The sequence below is a fragment of the Callorhinus ursinus genome, unplaced genomic scaffold, assembly GCF_003265705.2.
Source record: "Callorhinus ursinus isolate GAN/ISIS: 27379988/994484 unplaced genomic scaffold, GSC_fseal_2.0 scaffold2, whole genome shotgun sequence".
Classification (NCBI taxonomy): domain Eukaryota; kingdom Metazoa; phylum Chordata; class Mammalia; order Carnivora; family Otariidae; genus Callorhinus; species Callorhinus ursinus.
This window is the reverse complement of record NW_027397064.1, coordinates 51,297,768-51,318,812: the sequence shown is the minus strand read 5'-3', so window position 1 is coordinate 51,318,812 and position 21,045 is coordinate 51,297,768. Positions and strand designations below refer to the sequence as shown.

Sequence of the window (21,045 nt, the reverse complement as noted above, 5' to 3'; positions counted from 1 at the left end):
ATAGGGTTATTATAGTAATTAAATTAGTTCAAATTTGTAAAGTACCTGCTCTTGACATAACTAAGTTTTGAATAAGTGGTGCTTTTTACTTGTATATAAACGCTCCCTGGACTTAGATCTAAGTCAGAGAAGGAGAGTACAACCCTGAGTCATATAGCTAAGTTTCTACTGTCAAATCAAATGAGGCTCACAATAAAAACTGAAATTCCTAGAAAAAAATGAAGTTATTTTTACATTACCAATTTGTGCTTAGAAATTTCTTCTGTCGGTCTCTTTGCATCCGGTCTAACCTTCTCTGTCTCTACCCCTCCGTGTATCTTCATACCACCATTGTGATCATCATTTACATCTCAAATCTGATCAGATAATGGACATCTGATCAGTCATGGTCACACAGAGATGCCCCAAGAGTTCAAGGCTATGTGGTGGAAGGTATGGCATGAAAGTTCATTGAGTTTCTGTGTAAAATTTTATTTGAAATAATGACCTATGCTTCTAAAAAACATTTGAAAATCATTGGCCCACAGAGATTCCACAAGATGGCAATCAAACCCCCCCATGAACAGCCCTTGCCCATCCTTCCAGATGTTTATAAACACAACCCCAGGATCCAGATGAAGAAAATCACTGATAGAGAGCATGTGTTCCATTAACTTCAGAGTTTTGCACATGCTCGTTCATCTGCTTGGAACACCTTTCTCTATCTCCTACAGACGTGATGTCAATGAAGGGGTCTTTTGCTGAGACGTATGCTCAGATTTGCATTTTTTAAAGAAAACTCATGGACTGGAGGCCTCTCCTTTGGTGCTGGGGGCCCTGCTTCATGGGCTGTAGAAATTTTTGCCAAGGCTGGAGATCCCTATGATTAAATACATAGCTTCCCCAAATGTATCACACTCTCTCACAACGTCTGGCCACAGCACTGGGGTGCTCCAGAGATGCACACTAGCCTTGGATCCACTAACTTTAGGAAATCAACCTCCTTTTCTTTTCTATTTCCCTGCTTACCCTTCCCAAAGGTCCCTGCTGCTCTTCCCTTCTAGAATAAAGTCCCCTCAAGGGGCCTCTAGAACACCAAAGCCAGTCTCTCTTCTAGTATAGGCAACTTCTGCTTTCTTCTCTGCAAGGCAACTCTTCCCTGGGGACAGGGAAGCACACAGGCCTGGTTATGTGCTTGGAAAGAGAAAGGAAGTGCACATCTAGAGTGAAACAAACTGTCTCACAGGGAATCATGATTCTACCTGCATGGATATCTCAGGGAATCACCACTTCTTTCTTCATATTTTTCATGAATAAGTTTAGTTTTGTGGTCAGAAGAATATACTACTAAAAAAAAAAAGTCTGATCAGGACCCACATTTATGATGAAGCACCACTATGCAAGTTAAACTGTAATACAGGTAGATGACACACAGCAGTAGCTTGCTTTTCCAGATCTTCAATGCAGTTTACGCTGAGATGAAAAATGCTGCTATTTCCTCAAGAGGGTCACCATTCATTGTCTTTACTGAGGCATCCATGTTCATACCCTTTCAGTTCAATGCCACAACCCATCAGATCACCTTCTCTGCTGTCCCATTTGGCAGTCAGTCCCAGGACTGCTGCTGGTTTTCCATCTGTCAAACTCAATCTATCTTCAAAAGAGAGGCAGGGCCTGGAGAGTAGGCTGAGCAAAGAACAACGAAAGCAGACTGATTTTACTCGGAATCTGGTCTTCTTTGAGGGGAGGAAGAGTCCTAATAATATGGAAAATTCCCTAACAGGGACTTGCTTCCTGGCTCTGTGAGAGTCTGGCTAGAACGGAGCTTCCAGCCTGGGAGAGAACAACCCCGTACGGTGACCAGCTTTTGCAGCTGTTCCTTGCCCAGCCATGAAGATTCCTCTTGACCAGCAGTAAGAGGGTCAAGTGAGGTAGCAGCCATTTTGAACAATTCTGTACAGTGTGCCCACACTCCTTGTTACAGCAGATTGATCCAGAGAAGACAGCTGATCCAAGTTAGCCAGTTAGACGGAATAGAACATGCCTACATAAATTCCACAAAAATGGAACCAACTGAAATGGGCTCTTTCATTTGCTAGTTGAATTACCTAGGGTAAGGCACTTAACCTCTTTTGACCGATTTCTTCATCTGTGGAAAGAACAGTCTGAACTAGATGACGTTTAAATTTCCTTTCTACTCTTGCATTATGGTTTTTGTGATGAAGGTGAGTTCCAGAGGCAGTGAGGCCTGGGTTCAAGGTCATGTTCTGTCAGTTACTAGTCTGAAGACCTAGAAAAGTTCCTCAACTTCTTAAGCATCAGTTTTATCATGTGTAAAATGGAGATGATGATACTGCCTATCTTGTTATTAAATGATATAATACATGTTAAGTGCTTAAAACACTACCACACACAGTAAAGCAGCTTATGGCCTCTGGTTGCTATTGTTATTGTTGTTATTTCTATATGGAACACAATTTGAAATTCAAGAAAAGGAAGGAAGGAAAGGAAAGCCAAGGTGAAACGATAATTGTTCAGGCAAAGGAATGCTTTAAATAAGAAGATCAAACCATTTGGCTTACCATTAGTGCAAAGAGGTGGGCGAAGGGTAGACAAAGAATCAGTATGACCTTCTGGGCATGTAAAAATGTACAGGATGTTTAATTGTGACCTTAAAAAAAGAGAAGGTAACACTATTGATCCCAAGCTCTATCACTCTCAGAACCTAAATTAAAAATCCAATAACAAAGGGTATTCCAGATACAAGTAGCACTGGGCAAAATCATAACTCTCCAATGAGAGTTACTTGGAGAGAATACTCTCCACGTATTCAACTTGGAGAACCATGTTGGAGACTTAATATTTCCTTTGCCTTTCTTTGTGACCTTGCCTTGGTGACATGTACCATATCTGTATACCAGGGCCGTTCCTTCCTTCAAACATCAAGAGCATAATGCTCACTACTCCAACACCACACAAAATTGATTATCTCAGATCCAAATGATTTTCTCAATCCAGAAACTACATGAACACCCCTAAAAGTGGTAATGGTTTAAGATGCTCAGAAGAATAACCTAGGCTATTATAGAATATTTTTCTCTATATAGATGGCGTGCTCTGGTAGCAACTTAGGACATAAATTTACTTAAATACGTAGCCTTATCCCAGTTCAATTCTTTGGTGAGTCGATGATCTGATTAAGACAGGTAAGAGATGAAAAGAAATAAATAAAAGAACCAGTGCTGCATAATGTGGCAGAATACAATGCTGGCCTCAAGAGACGTAAAATCTCAGCAATCAATGGACTACAGTTAGTGAAGGCGGTTGTCCCAGGGTACTTTGGCCGGAAAAAAATGTCATTCTGCCTATACAGGTGGAAGCAAGTGTCACTGAAATTGATGGGGACAGGGATCAAAGATAAACTCATCCTAAAAAGGGCAATGTTTATAGCACCAATGTCCACAATAGCCAAACTGTGGAAAGAGCCGAGATGTCCATCGACAGATGAATGGATAAAGAAGATGTGGTATATATACACAATGGAATATTATGCAGCCATCAAAAGGAATGAGATCTTGCCATTTGCAACGACGTGGATGGAACTGGAGGGTGTTATGCTTAGTGAAATAAGTCATTCAGAGAAAGACATGTATCATATTACCTCACTGATATGAGGAATTCTTAATCTCAGGAACAAACGGAGTGGTTGGGGGTGGGAGGGATGGGGTGGCTGGGTGATAGACATTGGGGAGGGTATGTGCTACGGTGAGCGCTGTGAATTGTGCAAGACTGTTGAATCACAGATCTGTACTTCTGAAACAAATAACGCAACATATTTTAAGAAAAAAGAAAAAGAAGAAGATAGCAGGAGAGGAAGAATGAAGGGGAGTAAGTCAGAGGGGGAGACGAACCATGAGAGATGATGGACTCTGAAAAACAAACTGAGGGTTCTAGAGGGGAGGGGGTGGGGGGATGGGTTAGCCTGGTGATGGGTATTAAAGAGGGCACATTCTGCATGGAACACTGGGTGTTATGCACAAACAATGAATCATGGAACACTACATCAAAAACAAATGATGTAATATATGGTGATTAACATAACAATAAAAATTTTTAAAAAAAGGAAAAATAAAAAAAAGAAAGTTTTATAACGTTAAAAAAAAGGGGGCATGTCACACCTGCCTCTCATATAGAAGACTGTATAGATCACATGCATATTTTTCACATCGTATTTGTTAAGATTTGCCACTCTTGTTCTATTTTCTGGGCTTGTATGTGCAAAGCAACATGTGCACAAATGACCCTCTCAGATGGTCACACTAGGAAATTGGCAAGAGTTTTCCTACTTGGGGGATCCTAGGGACCTCCTAAGGAATGCAAAACCTCAATCATCTATGATCCCATATTTACAACTTGATATTAGGTGCCCGAGAATTCAAAGTATATTTACGGTGCTCTTGGACATCTTAGAACAAAATGAGTCCCTACTGTTGTCCCATTCAACTATCTCAGCACTGTTGAAAGCTGCCAAGTCCTGTGGCTGGCAGGACTTTTTCAAAGCCAACTCGTTCTTTTGCAAGACAATGAAAGACAAAGGGAACATTTCAAAGATTCTCTTCTTAGGCAATATTCTCTCCTCTGACATACTGGCACACAGTAGTGACTTTTAGTTGTGGAAAGTCACCTGAGATGAGTGAATGACTTGCTGACTATCAAAATAGTAATTTGTTCATGGTTATGTCCCAAATTGGGTGTTATTTAGTTACTTTTATGTTTACATTTTAAAACTATGTTCTTGTTAAATATCTAGCATGGCTATTTTCAAAATTTGGAACGTAGAGGATCCAGCAGCATTAGGATTCTGAAGTCATCTCAGAAATAGAGGTACAGATTTAATCTAAATCATTCTAATCACTTGGAGGTCTAATCAGAGATGCTGCCCACTTGTCCTGTTACATGTACATATTTTTAAGTGGGAATTCGCTGATATATGGTGATAGTAGGAAGAAGTTTGCTCGGGAGCTAACCTATAAAGCCTTTAAATGAGACGAGCATTTCATAGCCTGCTTACCTGTTTCTGGGGTTCTATATAACCCTTCAAAATGCTTGGGATGAAAACTCGTTCTGTTTTATTTCACATATAAAATCAAGGAAGCTGCCCCAAGGCACCTTGGGCATGTTTTTTTATACAGTGGCCCTCAGTGAGCCCAGAAGGCTTGACCCTGTGTCAGAAGCATGAAGCAGAGAGGAACTTTCAAAATGGAAGCAGAAGGTTCCACCCCATTACTGTTCTCAGACTTCAATGTGCACGAGACACATGGAGAGGTTTAAAATGGGAGATTTGGATTCAGGAGGCCTGAGGTGGAGCCTAAGATTCTGCATTTTTTAACAAGCTTCTAGGCGATGCCAGTGCTGCCTGTCCATGGGCCAACCCTGAGCAGCTAGGAATCCAATCTCCTTGGCAAGACCCCAGTCCTGTTCTGCCACTACTGAGCTGTGCCACCTTGGGCACATCAGGTAGCTTCTCAGTGCTTCCATTTCCTTTTCTATAAAACCAGACAAGACACAGAGGCTCTTAGCGAATTCAGGGAGTGGAAGAGAATGTGGCTGAATAACTTTAGGTGCAAGCATTATGAAAAAAGTTTAAGGAGCTACTCAATTAACGGACTTTAAAATCACAAAGGACATAAAGATCACTCTTCTCCTGAAACCAGCCAACTGGGTGCCATTGCTTCTGCTTCAAATTGCTGTTCTGGGTGGCTGCCTTCTGACCAGGCTACCACAGACTACCTGGTCTTCTGCACAAAGTTATTTCTGAGTGGCCCCTGGACTACACCCTACGCAGCAGCAGAGTCCTCTGGAAAATTCTTGTTCCAAAGTCCTGAGTTCCCTAAAAACAGTCTCAAGACACTAAGTTATTGAATTAAATCGTCGGGAGGAACAGAAGATAATTTTCCATGCCTATATGATTTATAATTTATATAATCTTCTCTACTAAAATTTACCTATTGCTACCTGCTTGTTTTACACATGACAAAAGTGAGAGCTGGTCAAAATAAATTCCTTGCCCACTACCACAAGAATAATTAAGGGTGGAAACAGGGCTGGAAACAGTGTGTTTAATTCCCACTTGAGTCAGATTGCCTCTGCTCCACATTAGGAGACATCCTCCTAAACTCTTCCTTCTCCCCAAGCTCCCTGAAAGTCACCTGCACCGTTCTCAGTCTTGTGGCCACAGACGGTGGTGGTACCACTGGACCAGAGCAATATGGAACCACAGGAAGAGGAGAAAATCACAAGAGCAAGGAAGAAGCATTCCTCATAAATGAAGTCGAAGGGACTGGAATAAAGAAACATGGAGTTTTAGTAGCCGGTCATCCCCCGTCTGTGCCCTCAGAGGAGACTCGGGAAAGAATAACCAAAATACTTCCTGGGTTTCCAGATGCTCAGAGACGCTGTTATCTATTTTAATCCGCTTTCAACAGAAGATCTCTTTCGAAGTATACTGCAACAAAGAGGCCACCTTAGAACTAGGGTAGCTGCTTGCCATATGATTAGGAACAGCTTGGATGCAGGGTTCACCATAGCACACAAGCTCTAGAAGGAAGCCTGTAAGCAAGAGAGCATGCCAAGAGGCAAGATCTGTACCTAGAAGGAGGAACTGCACATGAAAGGAGCCAGCCTGGATGCAGACTGATTAGCTGAGAAAAAGCGGTCATGGGTATCAAGCAAGGAATGAATTATGGAGTTGTGTGGAGAGAAATGGGCTCAGGGCAGATTTATTATGCTCCATTTCCACTCTGCTAGCAGGCTGCTCAGAGTCTCCGAGGTACAGATTTACTCAGGATTGAAATTTTACATCCAGGGACGCTATCTCAAATAATCTAATTTAGTGAGATGAGAAAATCACATCTCGTAAAACTATCATCCCTTTTCAAAAGCCCATATAAAAGTTTACAGGCTGTTGAGGTATCTAGCCATAGCATGAGCTTCTATTATAGGCGATACGGAGACAACAGACTTAAAGATGAAATTATTTTAATAAGCAATGTTACTACTCAGTATGTGCAGTTTGCTCTTTACAACCTGAACTTCATAAATTTTTATAAGGTGTCTATTTACTGTCAGGCTCAGGAGCTGCTGTGTCACCGTTGCTCAGTCAAAGCTTTTCCAAATAAAAGAATCTTGGCTGGATGTGATACATTATGTGATAGTAAGATAGACGACCCCACACCCACTTCCTGTGTCTCCTCAGTAACATTCATGTCTTCTATGCAAATGTTAAAATAAATATATTCCCCATCACTGTGAAGTGGGTTGCTCTTTTGGCCATTGTACACGTGAGAGCAGAATGCCTTAGCAGGAAGGCACCTTGACCATCCTCTACTGATTCTCAAGGGAGGAGAAATGATGTGCATGAGCACAGTATAATCATGCCGAGAAAATTTCTTCAGGACTTGTGTGTGGGTGTCTTTTAGACTCTTTGGAGAAAAGGGGGGAAAAAGAGAGACAGGGGACTATTTCCAAATAACCATTATCATTTTCCAAGTGCTCATTATGCTTCTGGGGCAGGATTAGCACTTCATATATGTTATCTCAGAGTCCTTATAGCTCTTGAGGTATGGAATATTCTGGCCATTTTATAGGAGAGGCATCTTTAGCCTTGAGAGGTTTATAATTTTCCCAAAGCCATATAGCAGGAACTCGATCCAGGTGTGTCGGATCACAAAGAACAGTGTTTTATCCCAGTGTTACCTCCTGACATTGCTTCTCCTCATTGTTCTGGATTCTTGGTTACCCAGGAGAATACTAGGCAGAGGCAAGGACCTCAGGAAACCTCAGAAGGGAAAAGAGATTAGGAATTACAATATTTCAGAATGAGCCCCTGTAAATTGTCTGAACAAACTCCTCATTTTACTGAGAAGAAACAATGAGGTACTCACAGAACTAGTTTGGGGTCACAAAGCTAGTCAACAGCAGGAGCAGGATTTCCTCCTCATTCTTACCAGTAGTGTTGCCAAAGGCAACATATCTAGTTGGGTTGATGAAGGGGTTGCACAAGAGGTCGCTTTCCCTTCTCTAATTTTGGGGATTTTTTTTTCACCTCACTCTCTTCACTAGCTTTCCCCTGAAATAGAATGAATGGAATAGGTAATTAGGACGTGATTAGGCAGGGTCGGGAGGAGAAAAAATATTCTGGCATATTTCCTTACCTTGAGGATCAAAGTCATCCTAGGTATTTTTTTAGAGGAAAGGGTATGAGGGGAGGAGAAATCAAATATTCAGTTAATAGACATCAGCTTTTACTATTTGCCAGATACCTGGATAGGCACTAACTAGATGAAGCAGTCAAAGGGGTCAGCTCTCAAAGAGCGTACAGTCTAGTGAGAAAAATCAATACAATCAACACAAACCTGATCATCACAATCTAATATTGCAGGCCCCACAGAGGAAACAGAAGAAGTGATATGAAAAGGTTATCCAGGAGTTTCGCTCAGGCAGGATAAGTATGCAGGGCAGCTTTTGTGACGTCATCGAAGATGCAGGAAAGCAACTGCAGAACTCTGGCTAAGATAGGACACGCTGGGATTTTTGCCTTTTGGCTGTTAAATGAGATGATGTTCTGGCACATAATAGGTGCTCAAGTGTAACATGCTTAAAAAGCTAAGGGGAAAGACGAGGTAATTATTCTTTCATCTTTTAGGGTGTCAAGAAACGCCTATCTTTTTTCTTATATGTCCCCCTCCCCTGCTTAGGGTCACTCCTCAAATTATTTTAACAATAATGCCAAAAAGGGGACAGATTATAGCAGTCAGCCAAGTGGAGCTTCCACTCAATCTTGGAATTCCTTAAATGTTGTTTCTGGTGGCCGATCCACTCACGTGTCACATACTTTCCTCTGGAGCAAGCGTGAAACTTCAAGGCCACTACTGAACAGTATGAATCATTAGAAAGTTCTCTCTCATATTGAATTGAAGCTGCCTCCCTCCAATCCCACCCACTGAATCTAATTGTGCCTGCTGGAACTTCAGAAAAATGAATCTACTTCTTTGTCCACATGTCATCCCTTTGAGTGTTCGTAGGCAGCTTCCATGTCGGTTCAAAGCCCTCTTATCTTGCACCAGATGGTAAAGCAAGTGACTTGTCCTGTTGCTAAAGGAGGTTAAGCAATGGCAGCATGGTGGTGGAGAGACTCACAAAAATTCTGCTTTGTGTCTTTCTTTATGCTAGGCTGCTTCGAGTGGCTTCAACCAGTGCTGAAATCATGTTCTTAGTACACACTGTCTTATGGTCATAGCAAGGCTTCACAGAAATAAAGAAGTGGGCTAGTCCAAGAGGCCTTTGGAGTAGCATAACCTTCTCAACTAAGCACAGGTCCCAGAGACTATTAAAAATCCATCCCGTGGAGGGCCTCTCCAACAAGTATCATTATTAGCCCTATGGAACAGTTCAGACATTGTCTTTTAAATGCTTTTCCTAATGTTAGAAAAATAAACTTGCCATGTCACCAGTAATGATCTCTTGAAAAGATCCACAAAGTCTGACATTGTTATCTCCTCTATGCATAATCCCCTCTCACATTTAATTTGATTGGTGGTATCATTTTCCAGGTAGATATACCTTTTTGCCAGTCACTCAACTTCACCAACCCCTGCTCCCTTTGGTTACCAGGGAGCCTTCCTTATTGTCAAAGAAAGAGGTTGACATCTAGGAGGACTGTGTCAGGCTAAACATAGGGTTCCATCAAAACACAAGCTTGCAATAAGGAGATGTCAAACTATTGACTTTTATGCCACCTTACCCTCAAACAATCTCTGAAGTTTTATAGACAAAAGGTTATTTAACAAGATAGAACTCTATTGCTCAGATTTTAAAATAATCAATGACAAAGTTGTTCACAATATAATACTTAATTATTTTTAATGTCACCTTTGTTCGTTATTTTACATAGGAACACTAAAACATTCTCTGATTTACATTTTTAAATGGGTCTTTTGAAGTACACATCCTGAAGACAGAACTGTTACACATACACAGCAATTTTCTTGCTATAATTCTTGATAATTCAGAAATATTATTTCAAGAATTCAAATATTTCTAAAGACCGGGTTGCCTTTCCCCTATGCCAGCCAAGAGCACATTATACTGTTCCTTTTTCCAAAGCACTTTAAGAGGAAGACAACAGATCTGAGAACCTGTGAAATTCTCGACAAATTTAAACCTTGCTTATGTAAGCTATACACAGGGAGGAAAGAAAGCCTTCAAGGATTTGCAAAGGCTTACAGGGGTCTCTCTGCCAGGAGACCAGCCTGAACGTGTTTGGCACCGTCATCTGGGTCTCTACTTGGTAGTTGTGGAAAAGAGAAGACAGGAAGAGCCCAGAGGCCAGAGAGAAAGGAGCCTGTGTTTCCCATCATAAAACCACAAGGACAGGAGAAATGGCTGTTCGCAGGCTGCAGAGAAGGGAGAAGCCAGGAGACGTGAGAGGGAAGAGACACTGCTGACATTCAGGAGTCACGGTGGTCCCTGTCCTGGCCTTATGGTCACTGCAGTTGGTGGTCCCCACAAGCACTGGAGTTGTCTGAAGCTGTGAGCGGGCAAAGGCTAGCTCCACAGAGTGCTGGATTGAGAACTTCATCAAGGCATAGTCATCATCTGGGGAGCCAAGGAAAATCCTGGCTCTAAGACTTCACATCCCACCTCTTCTTCTTCTTTTTTTTTTTTTTTTTGTAGAGTTAGGTTTGGGCCCAGGAATCTGAATATCCCAAGTGAGCTCACAGGGATACTGAGGCAGTTGGCCAGTGGTCCCCACTGTTATGGAGAACCATGGGGTACTAAAACCTGTGGCTGAAGGCCACTGGGTAGTCAATGAGAGAACACAGCCTTGTTCTCTAGAATTTGCACCTGACAGGCTCCACATGGGTGACTCAGAGCAGCTTAAGGAAGGAGTGCCCTGTGGTTAATGCATCATAGAGGAACTGAGCTTGGCCTGTTCAACTGGACTTTTACTAAGAACCACAGTAACTCTGATATGCGTCCCGAGTTGAGAGCAAGTGTTAATCTAGGGAACTAGACTAAGTTTGGTCTGTGAATCAACTGGGATACTTACAAAATATTTTGATAAAATATTGAGATTAGTGGGTCCTGCCTCAAGCCTGGTGAGTCAGAAAACTTCAAGGGTGAATTACAGAAATCTGCATTTTTTGCAAGCCCTCTAGGGATTCCTTTACATGTAAAGTCCAAGAATCACTGTGCTGGAGACATTTTTAAGATCAGCCTAGGACCACAAGCATGAGACACAAAGAGAAGGTTATGCAAAAGAACAAGACTAAGATTTTACCTTCCACATTCTGAGTCTTGATGATTTTATTGCTGTGGAAATGAGACTGACCATTAAGAACCATACATATAGGAAGGGAAAAATGAAGGGGGTGGAAATCGGAGGGGGAGACAAACCATGAGAGACTATGGACTCTGAGAAACAAACTGAGGGTTCTAGAGGGAAAGGGGTGGGGGGATGGGTTAGCCTGGTGATGGGTATTAAAGAGGGTACGTTCTGCGTGGAGCACTGGGTGTTATACGCAAACAATGAATCATGGAACACTACATCAAAAACTAATGATGTAATGTATGGTGATTAACATAACATAATAAAATTAAATTTAAAAAAAGAACCATACATGTAGTTAAGAAGGTGTATATATATATAGACAGATAGATCGATAGATAGATAAGAAGGTATATATATATATATATATATATATATATATATATATATGTCTATATATAGACAGAGAGACTTAAGCTCTTTGGTAATCCTGCATATAGTTTACCAATTATGGTTTCTTTGTTTTTTGTGGGTTTTTTTGTGGGCTTTGGGGTTGTTTTGTTTGTTTGTTTTGCTAATTATTTTGTTGTCTAAATTCCAACTTGGAAAATCCAATGCAGGTGTTAAAATAAATGCCTGTGAACCCAGGAGGATTCCCCTACAATTCAAATGCCCGAGAAGAGACTGTCCTTAAATGAGTCCACTCTGGTCACAGACCCTGGTTCCATGAGCTGGCTCCTATACCGAGACCACTCTGATTTGGATCACTTCCAAACATTGCAGGTTTATACATGTTCAGGAAGTACATTCATGCGGAAGCTACATCTTAGGCCACCTGATCTTTTCAAAAATCATACAGCCTGATTTATATATTTTGTTATTAAAAATCCATCTGTGCTTCACATGGTTACAAATTGTCTAGAGCCCTTGTAGGGCTTACAATTCCACACCTCTATTCTCGCTTTCATTTCATTGTTCTCCTAAAGTAAACAAGGAAGGATAGAGGAGAAAATAATATATATTTGAAAAATACAGAGTAAGTTTCAAACTCAAGTTACAAAACTTAGAGAGTTGCACAAATTCTCTTGGCAAAGAAATCAATGTATCTGTGAGGTATTTGATATAAATTATTTAACCATATAATGTATAATAATGGCTACCTTTATGAGTACTAAGTCCTAAGAACTTTGCTAAGTATGTTATGTGTACTTGTTTTTTCTGACAATCCCATGAAAATTTCTCTCATTGTTCTTAAACTTGGGAAACTAAGGCCCAGAGAGGCTGAGTAACTTGGTCAAAGTCACACAGCTATTAAGTGGAAGAGCTGAAATTTCCATCCACAAAGTCTGACTCCAGAGGTTTCTGGATTCAGAATTCTACCATTAGGCCATACTTCTTTCCATCTCCAATTGTGTAACATATGCAGGTAATGAGATATGTACCATGCAGGTAATGATTAAATATAATCATCAGCATTTCCAGATATCATGTAAGACCGTGTACAATGACCAATTCATTAAAATAAAAATATTTATATATACAAAATCAAAACGCCTATATTTATATACAAGTGTGTTTTTTATATACAAACAATGGCATTTTGTGCTTTGTATTCTTCCTTTCAGCATTATATTTTAGGTAAAATATAAGGTAATACCTCTCTTTCTAAGTCTGTGAGGAACAGTTTTCCCACCTCTAACATATCAGCTCTAAGGACATCACAGGGTCTATATAATTGCTATGTGAAGTTTACATGTTAGTGTTAGTACCACTAGAACTTTTCTTTCCTTATTTGTAATGTCTAATTTCCTTAGGCTCAAATTTTAAACACTCTAGATTCTCTGGTCTCATTTCTCCAATTTATCAATGAGGATTTTGCACAAAGAGCCCTTTTCACCCTAAAGACTGAATAGTCATTTTTATATCCTTAACTCATACTTCGCAGAAATAGCAATCTGTGAAGCCTGAGATTAATCAGAATCTGAACGCTCGTTTGCAACCAGTATAAGCTGACCAAGAATCCAGGCCTCTAGACTCTGAAAACCTTACCTAATGGACTAACCATCAGACTGACCACTTTAACCAATACACAGTAAAAATCACAGCTCTCTGGAGAATTTGACACAATTTTAACACAAGTATATTAAGCAAAGATTGAAAAAAGAATTAGCTAAACATCTCTCACAATGGACCTTTTCTTAGATGTAGCTCAAAGCTTCTTTTTAAAATGTCATAGTATCTTCTTAGTTGTGTTATTTAAAAAGTACACATCACAATATGGAAAATAAACTTTAAAAAAGTTTAATCAGTTTAATTGAAAAATACTTTTCCTGATCAAAAAGTAAATAATGCAGAAATGAAACATTTTATTCTAAGAGAAAAAGGTGAGAGGCAGTCCCCAGCAGTCTTTCTTTTACATACAAAGGTCATCAGCATGTTCCCTCCCAGGTACCTAAAGCAGGCCCACTGGAATTACTGAGCACCCTTTTACTTGTTTTCAGATGTATACAGGAAAAAAAAAAAGGCGGATGTGGGTCCTCAGTTAACATGGGTTATATCCATTTATCCATTTTTTGCTTTGCTGATATGATGATAGCATTATAGCATAATGACTATTCTAGAATCTCAGCCAAAAAAGAGAAGAAAAAGTTGATTTAGTTTTAGCCTGCATAAGACAGGATATCTCTCTGTGTGTGCTTTTTAATTCCATTTCCCATTATAAAACTCAGAAATGTAAACGCCTAACATATTTATATTTATTTCCAAAATAAAATGAATTTCTACCCTATTTGTTGATGATAGAACTGTCTTTATTAAAGAGCAAAGTCATTTTTCATGAGGTAGGTATGAAAGCCTCATCTTTCTGTATCAGTTTAAATGTGTTTTAATCTATCTCTGCTATTTATGAGATCATAGAGTTGATGTGGCACCAAATGGATCAAAAATAAAAGGGTGATTGGTTTTTATTAATATATATATGCCCTCTTCTGTATTTTTTCACTGACTTCTGAAAAATATGCTCATAAATTTCTTCTCAAAGTGTTTATACTATGCGGAATATCTTGAAACTGAACAAGGGTGAGGAGAGTGTTAGCTCTAAGGCGAAATGACCCTCAAGTAATTTAGTGGATTTAAATTGTAATGGTATGATTATCAGGATAAAAAACCACTACTGTTTCTTCAACCACAATATGCACAGTATTCCACTGACGGCTCCCATCTATCCTCACAATAGCCAAGTCAACCCATTTCACAGACAAAAGAAACGGAGGCCCCAAGAAGCAAAGGAGCACCTCCCGAAGCTCTCCATGTTGGTGAGTAGCAAAGCCAGGGTTTGACTCAGCACAATGCCGGGTTCTTCACCATCATTCCACGCTGACTTTACACACCAGATACTGCAGTTCTCCACCCATGCTGGAAATTAGAATCACTTGGGGAGATTTCAAAAATATGGATAAATTAAATCATTCCCTTGAAATGAGCTAAAAACATCACTATTTTCGTAAGCTCCTGAATTGATTTTAGTGTGAACCCAGGGTTGAAAACAACTGGATTTGCAAATGCCAAGGTATAGTTGTTGATTTTTCCCTTAAGAAACATGAGTCTCTGAGTGGTACAAGAACAAAAGTTCAAATTGTTTCTCTAGAACAGAAACATTAGATGAGGGCACACAGCAGCACCACGATCACCACAGGATCCTTCCTTCCTCCCCCAAGCTGCTCCTTCTGCCCGGTGTGAAGATCTCACATGGCGTCCCAGTGCTGAAGGAGACCCAGGGGGTTGTGTAATCCACAACCTCCATCCACAAGTGAAGAGACCAGAAAGAAACAGTTTTGCCCAATATCTCATGTTCACGGTAAAGGCAGAATGAGAACTGGAGTCTCTAGCCCCCTATTTCAGGGCTCCTTTCACAGGAAAATTTTGGAAGCAACAAGAAAACAGTTGGGGCAGGGAGTTGGCCAAGGCTCTGAAGAGAATTTTAAGAACCAGAGAGAACACAGGAAAGAAAAAGAATCACAGCAGAGTGAGGAGAACCACCACAATCCGAATATAATGGGAAAATAAGAAGTAATACACAACAAAGAAATAAAACGGGCCAGAGAAAAATACAAGAGGGAGAACTAGCCATTGCAACCCTGTATCAGCAAAATAAGGAAAAAATTCAAGGGCATCACCACATCTTCAATCCCGGTTTGGGAAGCATGTGCAGGCCTAAAATACTTTCAGAATAGAAAGTAATATGGAAACAAACACTAGCTGGAGGAAAATCACCAGATAGAGAGGCAGGGGCTGCCAGAAACTCCCCAAACTGTGAAATATCATCTACTACCTTGCTCAAGTTCAAGGATCAGCTGTTTCAACATCAGCTGGGAACTCAGCAAAGCAGTACCTCTGGCCCCATCCCAGGCCTGCTAAATCAAGCTCTGCACTTTAATAAGATCTCCTCACAATTTAGATACATATTCACATTCGAGAAGTACCAGCTCTGCTGTAAGAGCCAGAATGAATTGTGAAAACAAGTAGCTATCACGGGCAGAAGTGGGGTCTAAAGAATTAGGTAGAATTCAGTCTAATTAAATTACGTGTTGATGTCCCACGATCTGCCAGGCCCTCATCTGGGTATTTCAGGAAATGAAGGCCTGAGGTTAGGCAGGGTTAGCGGGACACCGTTAGGGGAGAATGCAGAAAGGGAGACAATGCCCCTGTGCTCCAAGGGGCCACGCGAAGCGCTACAGGGTTTGGAGGAGCAGAAACTGGGGTTCCAAGACGCACGGAACCACTGCACTGACTCCCTGGCAGGGTAGAAACGGTTATGGGGAAATGGGAGGGCCAAGTCCAGGCAGAGGGAACAGCATAAGCAAAGATGCAGGACTCAGAAGCCTGCTGTGTGTTGAGGGAACACTGCCTTCTGCCTAGAGCAGTGTTTCCAAACTGTTTCAAGGAGACTCAGGACTCTGTGATGACTACTAAGGGTAGGGATGGGAGGTCAGTGGGGTTGCTGGGACCCATAAGATTATATTTTAACAGTGGATTCCACCACTGAAAAATAAAATGTGCAGCATAGCACTGAGCTAATACACAAGGCACTTCTAAAAGTATTACCTACAGCCGTGCCTGGCATGCAGCAGGCACTCAAATATTCATAGAATGAATGAATGAATGGAGTGAATGAGTGAATCTATGAGATCAAAGTAAAAAGGTGGAGCCACTTTTGGCCTGGGCTGCAAAGGGTCTTAAAATGTCCGAGATGAGGTTTATATGTTATTTGGTAGGGCACTGGGGAAAAGTTTATTAGCCAGTGACTGAGCTTGGCTCGGCTTTAAGAAGCTTATTCTGCAAACCAAGTGTAAAATGGATTGGAAATGAGAGAGACTGGATCTGGGAAACTAGTCAGGAAGATATCAGGGTAGTGTCTAGAAAGAGTTAAGAGTCTGAAGAAAGTCCCTACGGGAATAAAAAGGTGGAAAAGCAGGTATCATGAGACATCAGGTAGAGATGGAGTCCATGGGACTTATCTGTGAATTATATTTGGGAAGCAGTGATATTGGGAAGGTCCTGGGTGACTGAGAGAAAACAGAAATTGACAGAACCACCTCTTTTCATGTAAGAAGAAAGATGTGGATTAAAGTTTAAACCTGTTTAAGGCACTTGAGAAGAATATAGAGGGATCTTGCAGATGATTCAAATTGTCAATATAAAACTTAGGAGGGAAAACAGAGATGGGAATACCACTTTGGGAAGATAATCTAGCACTAACAGAAGAACATCACTGACTAAAAAGTAACCTGCAAAAAGGAGATCTATAAAGCAAAGAGGATCAAGAGAAAACTGCAGAAAAAAAATGAAAAAGCAAAGGTAAGATGAAAAGGCGATATTGAGACACACAGGAAGAGACAGGACTGGGGGAGATGGCAAAAAAGAGACGGGGGACTGGGGGGGGGGGGGTGTTACAATAAAAACCCAGAAGTAAAAAGCAGTGGGAAACTGGGACAAACATGTTCATTGTCCTTTAGATCCTGGAAGACACAGGATCTTATAGGAACAGCAGAAAGCCAATTTTGCCCTTCACTTCTGTGAGCAAAGATTTTCATAAATGAAGCAATTACTCCTGTGAGAAGTAAACTAATTGTTCATATTTTTTAATATAAATTGTTGCTATTAAAAATCATGCAATGCTATCTTCAAATTCAGCTGGAGGAAAAAAAATCTAAAGTAACAAGGAGGCAGTTGAGGGATTTAAGACTCTTTCTCTCTTCCATGGTGGAAGAATAATGCTCCACACAGCATTATTCTCCACAGACATTTCACCTTTTGGAGGTGTGTTTGTTTACCCGCATTTTTTTTTTCCTCGCTGAGCTAGGTCATTAACCTGAGGAAAAGAGCGCTGAGAACACCTGATAGACCTTTATAAATCCTCATATAATAGTTAACACTTGGTAAAGTTATCCTCTAACTGCTGACAGGTCTAATTGGCCATGTTTGGGTGACAAGTACTAATGACAGTTCCTTCTCTGGTTTGATGGCAGAAGAGACACCTCCCTTGGTTTCCTTTCTGCCTCAGTTCAAGAAGGATACATTAAGTTCACTGTTCTCTTTTTGCCCTGTGAATCCGTATATTTGGTAAAATGCTATAAAATATCGACGTACTTTTCTTTCATATAGATGCTGCTTAGTGGTTAAACTTTTATAAAGACACGCTTACTTACGTAATGTAAAATAATATAATGCAAATGACGTACATAAGGAATTATGCTGCAAAACATTCCAGGGAGGGCAGTAATTTTTCCTTTGTTAAGAGAATTCACCTTCTCAAAAGCATTTTACTACAAATGCATCCAAGAGAGGTCAAGGAGATCTACAAGAATAGCTATTTGATTTGTGGTTTTCATTCCAAGCTTCCTCAAATCACTTTTGGAAATGAGTAGCAGTGTGAATTATAAATCCACAAATATTTGATTTATGGGGATAGAGAATCTGAACTACAACCAACACTTTTGAGTAAATAAACATTTTTTCCCCCACCTTAAGAGCCTCAAGTAACAAGAGAATTCCAATGCAGCATTTGCATTCTAAGGGCATTTATCTATTACAGGGAAGGGGCAGCACATACTCAATGCACAGATGGCATCAAAATAAGATGAAAGGACTATGAAAACCGGTGAAATAGGATCCTGAAATATTTAAGGGAGTGCTTTCAAGCCAAAACCTTTAACTTTACCTGAGATGTATCTTATTGACTTTATGAAAAGCCTTCTTTTTAATTTGATAAATGCACTTTCTACGGCTGCATGCATTGTTCTGAAGCTGCCAGTCTCCAAGCTTGAGGCTGGACCCTACCTAACACGAATGTTTTATTTCTTCTATTTGAGCATTGTTTGCTACATCTTAACAAAGTTTGCATTCACCCTGGTGTGATGCTCCTGAGCAAAGCAAAACCAGAGAGAAATGCAAACCACATCTCTGTGTGAAAATAAAATGAAGATGACGTTCCCTAACCCAAGAACTTCTGAGAGCATTCCAGAACTGTGTTTATTTTGTATCATGGGGGCCAAGGGCTTGATGGCAATTTATTTTCCTTGAAGGACTACAACACTCCCCCGTCCAGGTTCACCATAAAGACTGTTTGTCCTCCAGAGCCTGGGGAAACATTTGGGGAAGCATCGTCCTGCCAGTTCTCCCTTCTTTCCCCACGGGCCCCCGCAAATAACAGTGGCGAAGCAGATGGTCCTCCCCCTCCCCTTCGCCTTGTCCCTTCCGCAGTCCCACAGTGTCCTCCCATCTCGCACTGACACCTTCACCCAGCGCCCCCGCCCCCCACCCCAGGCTCCCAGTAAGTGCAAACTTTGGGGACCTTCTTTCCGCCTCACCGCCCCCATTTCCCCTTCTTTCAGCTGCAGAACTCTCTCAGAACCCCAAGTTTCGACTCCTATCTTCCTCCCACATCTCCCCAAACTACCCATTTCCCTGTAATGAGAGAGAAGCCCAGCCCCAAACTTCCCAGCCCAGGTGACGGGGGCCCTGCGGCTAACCACAGAGGAGCACTCTCCTTGTCCTCTTCCCTTCTCCATCCTCCCCTCCGTCCTCGGGAATCGGAGCCCCGGAGCCCACACTGGGGACTCCTTCACTCCTTTGGCTTCCACGACCTACTCCTAACTCCAGGGGCTCACAGGAGCCTCACGCCACAGCCCCGGCAAGCGGCGGCTCGGCATCCTCCTCTACAAGTGGGACCGCGGGACAAAGTGCAAACTCCAGTGGGAGGGGGCTCCCGGCCATTCCCTCGGGCGGCGCGCCCCCGGGCCGGCTCGCGCCCGGAGGAGGCGGGCGGGCTGGGGCGGGAAGGCGGCGCGGGTCCCAGGGGCGCCGGGCTGGGCTGGGCTGGGCGCCCGGAGCTTACCTCGGCGCGCCGGCCGCTGGCGCGTGGGGCAGTGGCTCCTCCAGCCGGGAAGCTGTTGCTCGCGCTCCGGCGGCTGCGGCGGTCCCTCCGGGGCTGCGCTGGGGCTCCGCGCAGACGCTCTCCCGCTATCTATTGCAGCCCCGGGCGGCGGCGGCGGCGGCGCCGGCGACAGCTCGGCCCCGCGCGGCCCCGAAACTGTCCAACTCTGGCGGGCGCCGGGCTGAGGTTCCCGGCTGCGGCCCCAGCGCTGAGCGCCTGCGCGCCCTGCCTGGCCCAGGTGAGGGGCGTGTGCCTGGAGCCCGCGGGGCGCACCCGGCCCTCTGGCCCGGCTCACGACCCCGGGGTTTGGACCCGTCGACGCCACTGCCGCGCGCCGAAGCTGGTGACGGTTTACCAGGCAGGGACTTGCGAGGCACACACACTAGGGCGAATGAGGCGGGACCGTTCGGGGGCCCGTTGCCACTGCAGAGTCTCCCGCAGCATCGCCGCCTATAAATCCCGCCTTTCCAGGCGTGCGCGCACTGCGAGGGAGAGGAGGCTCCGTCCCGACCGGGGCTCCGCGATGTCCTGGGCCTCGGGGCTCCAGCCCCTGCAAGAATTCTTGGCAACGGCCGAGGTCCCGAAACCCGGATGCCAGGCGGCGTGGTGGGGCGGATCTGTCAAATATTAGTCAAGCCAGAGTGAAACTCTCTTCTTGGAGATCGTCAGACCAACTATTTGTTTTTCCTCTTTGACCAGCTCTCGGCTCAAAGACCACACTGAGCAGCCTGGGCATTTTTGGCGGAGCCGGGAAGGCCCGCAGCGCGGAAAGCATCGCAGCCGCGCGGCGGATCAGAAAGGCTTGCGGATGGGGGGCTTCTGCTCCTCTGGATTTCTTTCCGTGTTTAAGTTTTCAAGACTAAAACATGTCATCGGTTACCCCGATGTGGGGCATCTGCTGAAAGTAGTGCAAACAGCCAAGGTGCTGGGTTCTGAAAGGGAGAGCGCTTGGAAAGAAAACATTTAAGGGGCAAGGAAAAATAATTTTAGAAGAGCAGTTTCCTGAGATTACTTCTTTAGCTGGAGAAGTTCAGGAGTAATAAATGACAAGAGAGCTGAGCAGAGATTTTTTTTTTTAACAAGTGATTTTAAAATATTATTCTTTGGTTTTCTTCTCAGATGATTGACACTAACTCCATCAATAATTAAGCCCGCAGCTGTTAATGTCTTGGCATAATCGTCCAGAGTAAATATCTTAGCGTCCAGCCAAAGCCGGTGCTGCTCTCCAGGGTGGGTTTGAGATTTGACAAGCACACGCAAGGGGCTTTCTAGAGCTTTCTAAAGGAGCAGGTTGTGTTTATTA

At 42.6% G+C, this 21,045-nt stretch overlaps 1 protein-coding gene across 6 annotated transcripts in view; it reads right to left on the bottom strand.

Annotated features, from left to right (window-relative positions):
• The window catches only part of ZNF385B (zinc finger protein 385B), a 393,631-nt gene extending 373,525 nt beyond the window's left edge, over positions 1-20,106 (bottom strand). For 3 of the 6 annotated variants that reach the window (XM_025887583.2, XM_073881836.1, XM_073881835.1), the window contains exon 1: positions 19,704-19,839. The gene's annotated coding sequence lies outside the window, so the exon portion shown is untranslated. Of the gene's footprint in view, positions 1-19,703 lie in introns of all 6 variants that reach the window. The other 3 variants (XM_073881832.1, XM_073881833.1, XM_073881855.1) reach the window with 2 other exon arrangements.
• Between the last annotated feature and the right edge of the window lie 939 nt (positions 20,107-21,045).